This window comes from Aotus nancymaae, unplaced genomic scaffold, assembly GCF_030222135.1.
Source record: "Aotus nancymaae isolate 86718 unplaced genomic scaffold, 86718_ANA_hifiasm-v0.15.2.pri h1tg000007l, whole genome shotgun sequence".
Taxonomy (NCBI): domain Eukaryota; kingdom Metazoa; phylum Chordata; class Mammalia; order Primates; family Aotidae; genus Aotus; species Aotus nancymaae.
Window position 1 is genome coordinate 22931928 of NW_026988418.1, and position 15969 is coordinate 22947896.

The window sequence follows — 15969 nt, forward strand, 5'->3', positions numbered from 1 at the left end:
ACAAATTATAATAGTTAAAACAGGAGGGATGCTTTTACTATGGTTCTGCAGAGGTTACCCTGTGTTGTGAACTGAATATTTTGTAGTCCTGCAAAATTTGCCCTGACACTCAATGTGATGGTATGTGGAGGTGTGTCTTTGGCAGATAATTAGGTTTAGATGAAATCATGAGGGAAGGAGCCTGGTCTGACGGGTTATGATGGTCTGATGGGCCCGTATACAAAGAGACCAGAGAGCCTGCTTGTTCTCTCTGCCATGTGAGGACACAGCAAGAAGACCATTGTTTACAAGCCAAAAGAGGGCTCCCAGCAGCCCCTGACCTTGCTGGCACCCTGATCTCAGACTTTGAGCCTCAAGAACTGTGAGAACATAGATTTCTGTTGTTTAAGTGCCCAGTCTATGGTATTTTGTTATAATAGCCTGAGCTAAGACACCTCATTTAATCTTGACAGTCTTCCTCCTTGCAGAATGTATGTTTTTATCCTTCTGTGATAGGAAACCAAGCTTCAGAGATGTTTTAAGTAATTTCCCCAAGGCTACACAGAAAGGGCAGAAGCAGAATTGAAATGAAGGTCTCTCTGGGTCGATATCTTATCCTGATTGCCATTCTTTTTCTAATTTGTTCCATTTAATTTTTTCTTTAAAAATATTTTCTGGCTTTTTAAGTGTTCAGTGATGTGTTTTCTGAAAAGAAATGCCATAGGTCACAAATCAGGAGACAGTTTGTAGCTCAAACAGAGATAGTGTCAACATGAGGCTGCTCTGTCAGATACTTCCAGATACTTCATACCATGACTTATGGCTTCATTGATATCTTTTTTTTTTGAGACGGATTCTTGATCTATTACCAGGCTAGAATGCAGTGGCGCGATCTCAGCTCACTGCAGCCTCCACCTCCTGGGTTCAAGCGATTCTCCTGCCTCAGCCTCCTGAGTAGCAGGGACTACAGGCACGCAGCACCATGCCCAGCGAATTTTTGTATTTTTAGTAGAGATGAGGTTTCACCATGTTGGCCAGGATGGTCTCCATATCTTGACCTTGTGATCTGCCCACCTCGGCTTCCCATAGTGCTGGGATTACATGTGTGAGCCACCGCCCAGCCACTTCATTGATATTCAAAACTGGGATCTCCAGCACAAAGGAATTCCACTCATTTTTTCCCCTAATGAGAAACTCAGCTTAATTCCACACTGACATCTTGGCTCTGTGAGAGAGCTGCTGTTAGTCTTCTGGAACAGAATCTAAGACATGGTAGATCAGATTTGGAACTGATGACTTGAGTAGCAGCTACAAGGCTCACAGCATTGTAAAGATGAGCTCATGTCTTCTATTCAGCCCAAGGATGTATGTGCCTGTCCTGATCATTTTCAGGAGACACAATCTAGTAAAGGGAGCCTCTAGCTGAGAGAGGCCTGAGGTCTTAACTGTCATCACTTATTTGACGGAATCCCCATAGTCTGGAGTTCTGTGCTTGCTTGTGTATCCTCAGACAATGTCACTTGTTCTCTCTGGGTGCTTGTTTTATTTGTTTGTCTGTTTTATGTATTTTTTTTTAAAAATGTTTTAATAAGAATTGCCACCCATATGGGACTGTTGAGAAGAGCCTTTTAAAGTTCCAGTGACCTCTCAGGTGTAATCAATGTCATTAGAATGATTATGTTTGGAACTGCTTTGGAAATGAAAATGCATATAGACTTGGCATCATTTGCTCCCCTCCAAAGAACAAGGGCCAACCTGTGTGCCCCAGGCCTGGGGACCAGCTCCAGATTCTGGCAAGGTAAGGCAAAACAGAATTGCTTTCTTTCTGTGATTCATAGTTTCATCCTGAACTTCAACACAGTCTTTTATTTGAACTTCAAACATCCTGGCTTGGTTTGTAGGGTGCCTGCCTTTCCCTCCTTAAGGAAGTTGAACAATTCCTTCCTGCATCTCAACTATTCCAGCAAGCCAGATGTTTTATCTTCCATGGACAACGTATCTGGTAGTTAGATGGAGGATTTATTTCACTTCTTATCTAGATAGGCCAACTTTGGTAGACTCAGACAGAGTCAACTCCTTCAGATGCTAGGAAGGCTAGGAAGAATACAGAGGACCTAGATAGTAGATGTAGGGAACAATTTTTTTTTTTGAGACGGAGTTTCACTCGTTACCCAGGCTGGAGTGCAATGGCGCAATCTCGGCTCACCGCAACCTCCGCCTCCTGGGTTCAGGCAATTCTCCTGCCTCAGCCTCCTGAGTAGCTGGGATTACAGGCACGCGCCACCATGCCCAGCTAATTTTTTGTATTAGTAGAGACGGGGTTTCACCATGTTGACCAGGATGGTCTTGATCTCTTGACCTCGTGATCCACCCGCCTCGGCCTCCCAAAGTGCTGGGATTACAGGCTTGAGCCACCGCGCCCGGCCAGGAACAATTTTATGTGCTTGAGGAGACAGGGTTTCTGAAATTTTCTGAATTTCCTAGGCCCCTAAATCAATGATTTCAGCCAGGGGTAGAGTCTCATACGTTTCTTGGGTGATACCAATGGATCAGAATGGATCCACAGCTGTAGATTTTATTTATAGCTATTGTAGACTCTGTGTATCTCAATTCTGGGAGAATTTTATCAGGGGAAGGGAGACTGGATGGAATTTTCTGGTGGGGCCTTAATGAAAGATTGGTCAACAACAAAATCTACTGATATTGCAAATTTTGAAATATGCTGACAGTTCCTAGCTTCCTCCCTCTGTTCTTCTATCCATTCAGATTCTCCTTCTCTTAGTTTTTCTCTGTCTCTCTTCCCCTGTCCTTTCCTGCTCTCTCTCCCTTATACATCTGAAGTCTTCCTTCTATTTCTTTGCCAAATTCAGATCTCACAGAGAATACTGATACAGTCATTCATTCATTCTAAAGGACAGAATGACTCATACTATCTTAAAGAGTTGTCCCTCTTTAGAAAAGGTATTTTCCTTTTAGTTGTTTTCAAAACTTTGTCTTTACTAAAAAGTACAGTCTCCTTGAGGACAAGTATTCTTGAGGGCAAATCATGATCACCTTTATATCTGCAGCTTAATGAATAATATGGAATCAACCACAGATATGCTGTTCTCAAGGTAAAAGATTAGCTATTGAATAGGTGGGAGGGGACACAAAGAAGGCAGTCCACTTCCGCTCCCTTTACTCTTAGGAATGTGGAATCCCTATAGTCTTGACCTCTGTGACCTTTCTACTTGATCCCTCCCCCATCATCAGTAGGGTACAAAATGATGCTCTATAATTCTGAATATCTTGGAAAACAAATAATTATAATTAGAAGTTGAGATTGTTCCATAACACTTTTCTAGGCTCCCAGGTCCTAGAAAATCAACAAATGGGAAAAAATATGTTTATGAAATACCACTATGCTTACATTTTCTAAGCACAGACAGTTAAAAGATTCTAAGAAATACAAGGACAGATAAATAAAACAAGAAGCAGTTTCAAGTCATTGTGAGAGAAAACTCAGTCATATGGTAAAGAGACAGCAATATGAAATGGCTCTCCACTTTGTTTCCTTCAGGCCCCCTGCAGATGTCATTAGCTTTCTGTAATTTCTTATCTTCAGGGGCAGTTTTTATTCAAGTCTATGTAGACAAAACAAGCTTTAATTCCAACAGTGCTATTTGACTTGAACTACTACCCCCTACCCCTGAAAAAAAGGAACGGAGGAAGCATCTGAAGCAAAAATCAGTAAAAGGAGACAGTGATGAGATCAAAATGCATTCAGCAGTCATTTTAAGGGGAGTACCAGTGTAAAGAAAATAAGCCCTTGGAATCAGCCAATTAATCACAAACCTTCCTTCCTCCCACCGTGTGAGTGTTGTCACCCCTGTAAACCACTGACTCCATGCACTCCCACCATCAACTTTCCCTGTCACGTTCCAGACAGACTCCTGTGTCTTCAAGGCCAATACATGTAAGTGGCCAGTTGAGAGCTGTGATTACTCACCCTTTCTGTAATGGGTGCCCACAAGATAAACCATCCATGCTGACCGCATTGGTCTACCCTTGAGGTCAGTCCTTGCAAACATCCTCATTGCTTAGCCGAAGCCTCTCCTTCTGTTCTTTTTCATGAAATTCACTTTATTTAGAGCCAGTTATACTCATCACCTGTTATGCATTTCAGAGCCTATGATTTTTGTATATACTATGTCTCTCATTCTATTTTGTAAGTCAACTTTCTGTGATTTTTTTAGCTCTATCTGGCTTTCTCTCACCATAAATACCAGTTTTGCTATTTGCAAAATAAAAGCTGATTATCATTATTTTAATTTCTAGAGATTAGGAAGGACTGAAATATTGTAGATATTCAGAAGTATGAAACCATCCCATTTCTTGGTGCATTCAATTTAGTTTGCTTGCATTTCTTTTTCTTTTTCTGGAATGCAAACAATAATTCATGTTCTTTGGGGACAAAAATTAAAAAAATTTAATTAAGATGAAAGAAAATATGAAAACATTGATCTTGTTATCCTAAAATAACCTATTTTAAATTATTTAATTATTAACTATTTAATATTATGCTTTCTATTCTGTTAGTCTTTTTGTACATATTTTAAAATCATTTTAAACTTTTTAATTAAAAAATGTATTCATACAATGCATAAAGTTTTATCTTTATAGACCTTTTCCTATACCCCAGAATATATAGTAAACCTCTTTATTTATCATTTTTGTAGGCTGCATAATTTTCTACCTGATAGTGTGTGTATATATATATATATAGAGAGAGAGAGGGGGGGGGGTGGGGAGAGAGAGAGACTGAGTCTCACTCTGTCGCCCAGGCTGGAGTGCAGTGAAGAGATCTCGGCTCACTGCAACTTCCACCTCCTGAGTTCAAGTGATTCTCCTGCCTCAGCCTCCTGACTAGCTGGGACTACAGGCACGTGCCACCACGCCCAGCTCATTTTTTGTATTTTTAGTAGAGACGGGGTTTCACCTTGTTAGCCAGGATGGTCTCCATCTCCTGACCTTGTGATCCACTCATCTCGGCCTCACAAAGTGCTGGGATTACAGGCATGAGCCACCTCGCCTGGCCAGAATATATTTTAACTTATTTTGCTGGTCCTCCAGACTTGAATATTTAGGTTTTCTCCATTGTTTTTAAAGAATGCTGCAACTGATATCTCTGTAACTAAATGTTTTCACACATCCTAAATTATATCAGTAAAATAAAATTGGAGGCATGCAAAAAGTGTGCCCAGCATTTAGGGTTCTGATACATAGTGTAGATATACTCCCATCAATAGTGTGTGAAAACTCAGGGTTTACGTTTCTTGTGTATAAGGAATCTCTTGCCATGGATTTTAGTTCCATTTTAGTTCTATTTAGCTTTCATCCCCAGGCTTCTTATAATCCTACTCATTTCGCATATGGTCCTGATATTATCAGCTTTTTTTAGTAGCCTTTTGCCTTTTGCTACTTAAGCATGTGTTTCTGGATGAGATTCTGATTCTTAATTAAATAGATTCAGATTACTGATTGAATTTTGTGAATATCCTGTCCCATATGTCAAGGTCCCTCAGAGAGTCAACAGAAAACTTTAGAATGGTATAATAATTAATAGTCAAAAGAAGAATTCAATTAAGAATATGATGTTGGCCCTAACATTCATTATCCTTATTGCCACACCTGGTTAACAATACATTTTTTAAAGAGTTTCCTCTACCCCTCCAGAAAAGAAAAAAAGAATCAAACAAAAATAGATCAGGTTCTGATTAATTATAAAACTTCTGGTTCCAATCCAGTTTGCAGAATGATACCATGGATATAAAAGTCAAAGCATTAGCTCAAAATTATAATTTTTTAAGGAAATTATTTCAATATAAGATACACATCATTTGACTCTCCTCTTCCTTACAGAGTGATCCAAGAGCAGGATCTGTTACTTTCCATCCGTTGTCATTCATAGAATCCTTGAAGCAACTCAGGGGTTGTTAGCAGCGACCCTTGCGCAGATGAGGACTCTGAAGCATAGAAATGTTGTATAACTTGCTTAATACAAAGCCCATGCTCTTTGTATTCCATCAGACCATATCCTATAAATATATATACATTGCTTGGGAAATGCACTATGGCAACTCAGCTACCTCTCACAAGGTGGTATGGTTTATAAAAATAGCATCACACATTTGTCATCATTGCTTCGTTGAGTGTCCAACATAGAAATAAAAATAAAAAGGGTGCCCTCTTTGGTATTAAAATATTCTAATGCATTAGAGAATAATCATACTCACCAGTGTTATTTTGCTGTACTTATTTGCTTTTAATTATAATATATGCCTGTTTACTTTTTATAGATATAAAAAAGGTAGATTAACAAAGCACTTTAGGTAGATATAAAAAGCACTTTAAGAACATGAATTAAATGATACTTTAATAAAGAAGTACAATAGATTAAGGAATACTGTGATAGATTAAAAGAACTTGAATTAAAAGATACTTTAATGTTGTTGTTATTAACACAAAGATTTACGCTAACAAAACGTATTTTCCCAAATATCTCTCTCACCTCCCCACCCACAATTTTTATTCAGGAATATGAGAATTGGGCTTTTATAAAAGCAAACAATGGCTAAATATCTACTAAGTTCTTAGAAACTTTGAAGGATTACAGAACTCTCTTTCTATCATAAGGTTTACCTATTTGACTTGATTTTGTTCAAGATGGCATTTCATACTCATGTAAACCTAAAAGAAGTATAAGATTATCTCATAGAAAGAAGTGTCTGTAAGTAATTAATTCTTCACTCTAATTGCTATTTATGCTTTTACTTTTTATTATAAACTTTCTTGTTAGAATAAACTAGAAATAGGTTGTTCTTTCTTTACACTAAAATAACTCATGAATAGCAGTGAAATCCATGCTGTATAATATGCAACACAGTAAATTAAGCTATGGATTCAAATAAGAGATCAGGAAAGACAAAGCTTTTAGTTAAATCAGAAATATTCTGTGATTGGAAAAATCGCTTTGAAAAATAACTACATACACACACAAACACATACATACTACTAGAAAAAGTTTGATGTTCAATTCAGAGCGTGGAAGGTACGGTGTCTTAAAAGAGTTTCAGTTGAAGCATTTAGGCAAATGATCAAGAACATGCAGAAGGAAAAAGAAAGAAATCATAATTATGGTTTCCTAACAGAGGTATTTGATCCTCTGCAATGAACCATAAGAAACTATCATGGGATCACAATCTTGAATAGCATGTCTTTAATTATATGCATTTCAAAGAAATTTGAACATTTAAAGAAGTTATACCATATTCAAAGTTGTATATAAAGTCTTAGCCTGGGATACCCAAACCAAGGACTGTTGAGCTCAGCCACAAGTAGAAATGGACTCTTATGGGACTAAGTGATTACCATTATTTTAAAAACTAGTATCAGAAATAGATGACAAGAATTTAAATGTATATTAAAATATCTCTTTGATAAATGTTAGTGTCCTCACCGGTAAACAGAGAGCACCCTCAAATTAGAGCAATTTGAAAGGGTTTAAAAGAGGGACTATTTACAAAATTGCAGGCATAGAGACATAGAGGAATCACAGGGAGAATGTGGTAGCCTGGAGTTTGGAACAGCTGGGCCTGTAGAGGCAAGGAAACAGTGCAGTTACTGGAAGCCCAGAACAGAGGGCTGTGTGGAGACTGCGCAGTGACCCTGGAAGAAAAGGGCTGCACTGTTAACCCTATGCTCCCTCTCTCTAATCTCCTGCCAGCCTCACCATTGGCTGGAATCAGAGTCAGAGAGCAAGGGAGTCTGTTGATGTATTTTGTATAAGGCCACATCTCTAAGCTCAGAGGAGGGTGTGAGGGATCTTTAGAAGCACTTGAAGACCTCCAACTGAGTCACCCAGCTTGGACTATTCAGAGCGGTCTGCAGACTAGAGGCCAGTCTCTAAATGGTTTGTTCAGATATGCTATGAAACAAGGAACTTGCATCAGAACGTAAATCAATTATGTCACCAAGTGTACTGTTTAGTTCAGCTGTCATTTTATTCACAGCAAGATGTTCTCAATGAAGGAATTGGTGTGCTGGCTTACATCCTGGGGCAAACTCCTTTCACTATTACAGACGGGCCCTTTGAATAGCACTGAGATTCCTTGCTCTGTAGTTAATGATAAACACTCTGGAGTCCCTTTCCCTGCTTGGATTATCCTACCTTACCTTCTACTAAAAAGAAGAAAACGAGTATTTGTCTGTACCTATTCTGAGCCTGGCACTGTGCTAAGGTACTTTAGATGACATTTAATTCTTGCAAGTTAGATTATTCACTTCATCTTTACAGACAAGAAACAGGCTCAAAAAGTTAAAGTAACGTGCCTGTGGTCTAACAGCTAGCAAGTGACAGAGCCAGCAATCAAATCCAGATCTGACTCCAAAGTCCATGCCCCTCACTGTTTGTAGGCTATCCCAGGACTGTGCTTAAAATTATCTGACATTAACACCAAGAAATGAAGCAGGTTGTTGAGGGATTGCCTTATATGGAGACCTATGTCTGTGTTCCTCATACATATGCTAATCATGATTCCTGGGAATAGATACAACCCAGCTCCCCCAATCAGATAGCACTGTTTATGTATACCATATTACTTCATGTTACAAGGCCTTGTCCAGTTCAGCTAGCCAGGTCAGAGATGAATCCAGTTTGTTTCTAAGTGGCTGTTGTCTGTTGTCATCTCTTTTTAAGCCTGGGAAGTCGGGAAGAAGATAGGGAGAAAGAATTCATGAGAAGGATGCGTTTCCTTAGAAATGTTATTAATTGGCTGGGCAAAACAAGAGAAGGAAATAAAATAGCTGCTCCTTACTAAGTAAAGGCATCTTCTTCCCTTATCTCATTAAAAATTAAAAGCACTCTTGGTTTAAGTAGGGCAAATTAGTAATTAAGTGCTATATAATGAACTTGTGTAAACAGAATATTGAAGGGGAAGCCAAATTAATCACTCCACTGGCTTGTTTTTGCCCCCATTAATGCACCTTTTACTCAGGTCCTTCCTGTAATACCAGGATGCATTTTCTGCTCTCCTCTGCTGCTGGAGATTGGGTGGGCTGTGATAGCTGGGCTGACAGATGATGGTAGACTAGATCTGGAAAAGTTGTGTGTGGGGGCCTCGATTCAAAGTAGGTGATGAGGATGGCTGTTTCATTTTTTAAGCCAAGGCTCATCAACACAAGCCTACACGTGACAGGAACAGCCTTAGACGGTAGCAGGACATCAAAGAATTAGACACAATGTTGGTACCCAAGGAATTTCCAGTCTACAGGTGGCGGGGGGAGGTTAGACACAGATGGATACAGTTATGAAAAATTCTAAGGTGTAATGGCAAAGGCTATTTGCTTGGACTCAAATCTTGGCTCTACCACTTACCTTGGGTGAGTTACTTAGTTTCTCTATGCCTCAGAGGCCTCACCTGTAAAAGATAACAGCAGAGATATATTATCTCATAATTCATGTTGTAAGGAGTAAACGTGACTATACATAAAGCAAAATAGTCTTATTAATGTTGGCTATTTTGGTTTAAATTGCAATTACTCTGCAATGGAATGATGGAGCATTTGAGGAGTGTCTTCCACTGTCTCTTAAGGTCTGGGAAAGTCTTCCAGAGGAGGCAACCTTTGAACTGGGCCTTGGAGGATTAGCTGGTGATAGAGCTAGAATTCAAGGTGCTGTGGGACCCCCAGGCCTATGCTTTTCATCTTTGCTGCAAAGTACCTCCTCTGAAAGCAGAAGAAGGACCTTGGGCCTCAATTCGGGACAAATTTCTCTCCATTTCAGCTCAACATAGTAAATATTAGTAATAACTGCTGGATCCTCAGTCTTGTGATATCATGACCACTACCTGCCAAGTATGTGGGATGAGGAGTGGAAAGAGTAAGTGACTGAGTCCATCACAGGCAGGGTAAGAGGAAATCAAATGGGCAGCAGAAAGTAGCCCTCTAAGTCACCTTGCTGAACCCCACGATGATGGCATCTCCTCAACTTACTAGCTGTGTGAACATACCTGGCTGGACAAGCTACTTAATTTCTCTGAGCTCAGTTCCATATTAACTGACCCCATTGAGTTTCTGCTAGTATTTTGTGAATGAAAGCACATTTAGCACAATCCTGTTCAGCAGAAAAGTACTTTTATCATTCCCTGTGTTCACTTGATCTTCACCACAGCCATAAGGGGTAGGTGGTATCATCGTGCCACTCTATTAAGCAAGAAATTGAGGCACCAAGCTATTGAAAAGCTTGCCTAAGTTTACCTAGATGGTTAGTGGCAGAAAAATGGTTTTAAACTCAAGTGGTCTGGCTCCAGCCCTGCCCTCTGCATATCCCCCACAGCCCCATGCTTTGGAGGGCACCTATAGCTAGATTTGTGTGTCACATGCTAGATTTGCCTGTCACAGGGTAGATACTGCTCAAGTATGTCCAGACCTCTCACTCATTACTGAGGAAGAAGTTCTTTCTTTCTGCTTGAGGGAATGATAGGGCAGAGCCTATAGCTGTGGTGACCCTTTGACAGCTGGGGCAGGTAGAGCAGGCGCAAGTGACTCACCAGGGAGCATTAGCCCGAGGATGCAGTAGGAATGCAGCTGCTGCACTGATCTTGGCAGTTTTGCTTAGTCAACAAAACAATTTATTTGTTTATTATTCATACTCTGCTTCCACAAAGGATTTAAGAAAGCTTACAAAAAGTAGGCTACTGGAATAAAACTCACAAGTTAGAAACAATGTAAAAAGAGGAAAATACACCAATCCCTTATACTGGGGGGGGCATCCTCTAACTCAAATGCCTTAAGGTGCCACTCAGGCTATACAAACATGGGAAGATACCAGCAAAGGACAAGGTGATTTGATTCTGTGTTAGGTAAGAAAAAAGTACTAGAGAAGTGTTAGTACTAATATTTGTATTCGAAGTACTGCCACAGGATGTTGAAATTCAGGTTGTTTTAACTCTGGATTGGTGAGTGTCACACCAAATATCTATGGGACAGATCTGGCATATCTATGGGTCTCTGACCTGAACTAGGCAGTTCTTCTTCTTATTTTTTAATGGGGTCTCGCTCTATTGCCCAGACTGGAGTGCAGTGGCATAATCATAGCTCACTGCAGCCTTGAACACCTGTTCAAGCAATCCTCTAAGGGATTACTTTGAACTTCAGGCAACCAAGGCAAAACTGGGAAATATGTCAAGTCATATGAAGTCAAGGAAGTATACCTGTTCTTTAAAAGAGACCACGTTTTTCCCTACACCAAATTCTAACATTATTATTTCTTTAAAAATGAACTTAGAAATCCTTCCATGGAATTCTTACAGAAGAAGGCAGAAAAATTCATTATATACCAACTTGCCAGAGCCCAGATCATAACTTGAAACCTGACTTCGTGTCTAGGATAGCCTGGGTTTATAGCTTTTTGGAGATGTCACTTGACCTAGGGATATAACCAAGAATACCCGGTTTGGTAGATAGATAGCATGTCCTTTCACCTTTTTTCCATGAATATTTCTTCCCTTGGCCAGCTTTGCAAACAAAGCTGTGTTACTGACCTAGGAGTATCTCACAGGACCTCAGTACTAAAGCTTTTTACCAGGCTGGCATCAGAGAAGTGCTAAAATGAAGCACCCATCAATCAAGAAGGGCAACAGATGTTGAAGCATATCAAATATCAGTAAACAGCAAGCCCACAGAGACTGCTGAACTTGGCATCCTCATAGCAAAAATACCCTGTTGCCTTTAAGAGAGAACGCTGTGGGCTTTTATAAACCACATTAAGTGATGCATTTTTTTTTTCATTTGGACAACTGCTACCCTATGAAATATTTTGCCCGAAAGAAGGTCTGCTATGCTCTATTTTTTTTTAATCTCTACTTTTTTTAAGGGCAAACTTAATGATCACAGAGTGTTCTAGGCTCTCAGCCCTGGAAATATAGGTCTCCAGTAATTGAGAGGAGTTTCATGTTCAGCTTATCTAGTACCCTGTCTTTTACTATTAGCAGTATGATTCATATTATAAGTAATAAATTGGGCCGTGTTTCAAATCCTGTAGCTGTGCACCAGATTAGTCCTTTTACCTCTCTAAGCCTACTTACTCATATGTATAAAAATAAGACTACTAAGGGCACATACCTCATGCAATTGTTGTGAAAATTAGATGATATGTATAAAGTATTTGGCACAGTTACTGATATGAATAAACTCTCAATGAGAGGTATACAAAGTTATAGTAATATTTATGATGATAACTATCATTACTATTAGCTGACTATAAATTACATGCTGTATTAATGCTTTACATACATTACTGAAAGATAGCCGGGCTGGTCCTTTGCCTGTTTGCTCTCAGCGAGTGCCTCTTCCCCTGCTCTGCTGTGTATTACATTTCCTAGGTTCTCTTGCACCCAACCTCTGGGCAGGTTTGGCTAAGGGGAGATACTGGTAGGAGAATGACATGCAGGCAGAAGTTAGGTCATTTCTCCACTTCGCTACAGCAGCAGCTGCATCTTCTGTCTGATTCCAGCTCCCAGACTCTCTCAGGTCCCAGTTCTGGCCACTCAGCTTTTCTTTGGTTTCCGTTCTAGACTGACATTCCCTGCTCCTGGCTCTGGTCCCACCACTGCCTCGTATCATCCCTTGATTCCCAAGATGGGTAGCAGCTGTCTGCTGTTGGTAACCTCTGTGTGGCTTCAACAACCTGTTTGGCTTCTAGGTTTCTTATGTCACCAGTGAAACTAATTTCTTATATTTAATTCCTGCTGTTGAAAGACCTAGAGTAGTTTTAGCTACCCTGACTGGACTCTGACTGCTATCATGCTTTTAAACACTAAAAGAGACAGTAGTCCTTACAGAGAATTCACTTCTTCTCCTCTCCATGTTGGAATGAGCCAAGCCAACTGGAGAAGGAATGGCTGGTTATCACAGAGAGAAGTACTAACTAAAGCTCAAAAGACAAGAAATTGACCTAAGCATCTTTGATGAATACTGCCAATACTGAGTTTGGCACTGAGGCCTGGAACCTTAGGTAGCTTACCCCCTCTCTGAGGAGACAAGACTCGAGTACAAGTCATAGCCAAGAACAGTACAAGGTAGTGTCCAGTCAGAAGGAATAGGAACTCCTCTTTCTTGAGCCAGAGCCCTGGACCATTCACTATTCTAGGTAAGTCACTATAATAGGTATGTGATTATTCTCGTACCCCAAATAAGGAAATGGAGGCTCAGAGAGGGCAAGTGATTTGCCCAGATTCACACTGCTATTAAGAAGTAGTCTTAGCAACTTACATTTGTATATCCTGGAACCTATGTTTATTGAACTTATATCTGTTCCTCAGAGTTTTCTAAGGTTTTTGTCAGTTTTAAAGCAGATAGTAAGAAAACTGCATACATAATTCATATAACCCTGGTATTATAGAAATGACCTTACAGAAATAATATTCAACCTTATTCACCTAATTCTCAGAACAGGTTTATGTGGAAAGTTTATTGTGTTCATTTTTTACAGATGAGAAAGCAGACTGAAAAAAGTAAAGGAACTTACCCAAGTTCACACTGAATGTTTATATTCAGCCTAGAATTTGAATGCAGGTTTTTCTGTCCCCAAGCACATGCTCTTTCCACTTGGTGACATCAAGAACTGGACTATATGTAGTATAAGACCAAGTGTTTTTTAGAATTTTTTTTTTTTTTTTGAGATGGAGTCTCACTCTGTTGCCCAGGCTGGAGTGCAGTGGCGTGATCTTGGCTCACTGCAACCTCTGCCTCCTGAGTTCAAATGATTATCCTACCTCAGCCTCCTGAGTAGCTGGGATTACAGATGCCCCCACCACACCGGGTAATTTTTATATTTTTAATAGAGATGGAGTGTCACCGTGTTGGCCAGGCTGGTCTCGAACTCCTGACCTCAGGTGATCCCACCCGCCTTGGCCTTCCAAAGTGCTGGAATTACAGGTGTGAACCACCCCACCCAGCTTAGAAATTTTTTTAAAGGTTGGGGAGCAAGGCCAGGTTCCCCATCTTCCAGGAACAGACAGTTGGGTTAGAGAAGTATATATAAAGTGACCTGAAACCAGAGAGCGCCATTGCATAATCTACTTTCTGGTAGTGACTACCAGCAGGAAAGAGAAGCCTGGCTTTGTGTAAGAAATGGGGCTTGAAATGGGCTGGAGTGGAAACATTAACTTAGGAAAGGCAGAAAACCAGCAGGAAGAGGGCTTTTTAGATAGAGGTGCTGGTGAGAGCAAAGGAACAGATGCAGACAGAATGGAGATCAACAGTAACTCCTGGGAAACGTCCTAGTTCAGGAGTAGTGAAAGAGAAAGTTGGATAGATAGGACCACAGTTGATTATGGGTGGGGGTTGTTAACCACAAACAGATCAATTAGAAACTTGGGAGTACCCTTTGCTCAGTATTTCCTCATCCTTTAACTGTCTTAAAAAAAAGTTGCAAGCTGATAGTCTCACTTTAAAAAAAATTAACATTAAGTGCTTCTTAGATAATACTGCTTTCTGCTTCAAAAAAATAGCTTGTAAAGAATTCAACCTGTGAGTAATAATAAAAGTTTATTACTTATCTCTAACAGTTTTGAAGAGTCTCTGAAACAGAAGGAGAGTACTCTTTAAATGTCCCTAGAATGCTATCCTCTTTCACTACAGTTCATTTGCGTACAGGGTGTTATAAAATAAGACATTTGAGAATTTGAGGATGGAGAAGGAACCTTCTGAAGCAATGTCATTGAGAGATGGGGAGCAAGCCACTTTGTACCAGCTCAAAATCTATACCCTCCTCCCTCCCCCAGCCCCCTCCCTGACACCTAGCCCTAGAGGAGCCTGTATGTTGGATGGAGTTGATGGCAGTGAAATTCCTACCAAGTTGGCTCTGTCATTTTCACCTGTCAGCGTCTCTGTTGAAGAGGGATCTTGGCAAACCAGACTGGTTTGGATAATTGGACTGCTGCAGTTGTCTTCATCTCAGTAAATTGACTAACCACTACAAAGGCTGGAGGAGAAATTTATAGAAAATCCTAAAATGGAGATTGAAGCAAGTGTTTTAATGACTAGGAAACAACAGGCCTTTGTGAGTTTCCAGCATATTATAGTATGGTGAGGCGCTAGGACTCCTGTCTTCAAGGGGCCCCTAAAAATGAGAGAGGGGATTCATTTAGTATGTGCCAGCTGCCATTTAAGCACTTTTTGGTTATTCACTCACTTAGTCCTCACAGCGATCCCATAGGATCCTGATATTAGTTGTACTTTGCACACAAGGAACCTGAATCACAAAGACAGCAAGTGCTTCCCCAAGGTTAGATAGCTAGTAAGAGGTGAAGCTCAGATACGAACCCACATTTTCTAACTCTGTGGTCAATTCACTGTGAAATACTGAAACCCATCTCTGTAAAGTTCCTCTGGGAATCTCATCTTGGTGAGGCCCATCTCTATACAGCCCTACCCCTATGTGCCCATATCTCGCTCTGGCCTTAGATGTTGCCGTGTTTGCTGACCTTACTCAAGTGTGAGCTTCCAGATAAGAATCCAAGTCTTACTAATCCTTAGCAGGTAGTCGGTGCTGGATACGTGTGTGTTGTAGCAGACTGGAGATGAAGTTTTACAGAGACTGTAATCTCACTGAAGCTGGCTAAGAAGGCAGCCACCTATGACTAGTTACACAGAAAGCCAGCCACTTAAAGCAGTGGCACTGCTGGGGATGGACTTAGTTTTAAAGTTGCTAGCAGGTAAAATCTGATCTGTGTCTCCAGAAACAACTTTACTTGTGCATATTAGCTCTGACTCTAAACTGCTCCTTAACAATTCTCACTTGCTCTAATTTTTCAAAGACTGACTCCTCAGTCATTAGAGTCTGTTCCATTACTAGTAACTCAGTGTATGACCTAGAACAAGAGGTCTACATCTTTGGGACACAGTTTCCTCATCTTTAAACTGAAAGAATCAGGTTCCGGTTTTCAA

At 40.2% G+C, this 15969-nt stretch overlaps 1 protein-coding gene and 1 long non-coding RNA gene across 5 annotated transcripts in view; one reads left to right on the forward strand and one right to left on the reverse strand.

Annotated features, from left to right (window-relative positions):
- Positions 1 to 15969, forward strand: part of FGGY (FGGY carbohydrate kinase domain containing) — a 428788-nt gene that overhangs the window by 334872 nt on the left and 77947 nt on the right. The gene's annotated exons all lie outside the window — the stretch shown is intronic.
- Positions 5725 to 9439, reverse strand: LOC105710353 (uncharacterized). Its single transcript, XR_001105758.2, has 2 exons — positions 9395 to 9439; positions 5725 to 8717 (listed from the first exon to the last, which is right to left on the reverse strand). It is a non-coding gene; the product is annotated as an uncharacterized LOC105710353 (long non-coding RNA).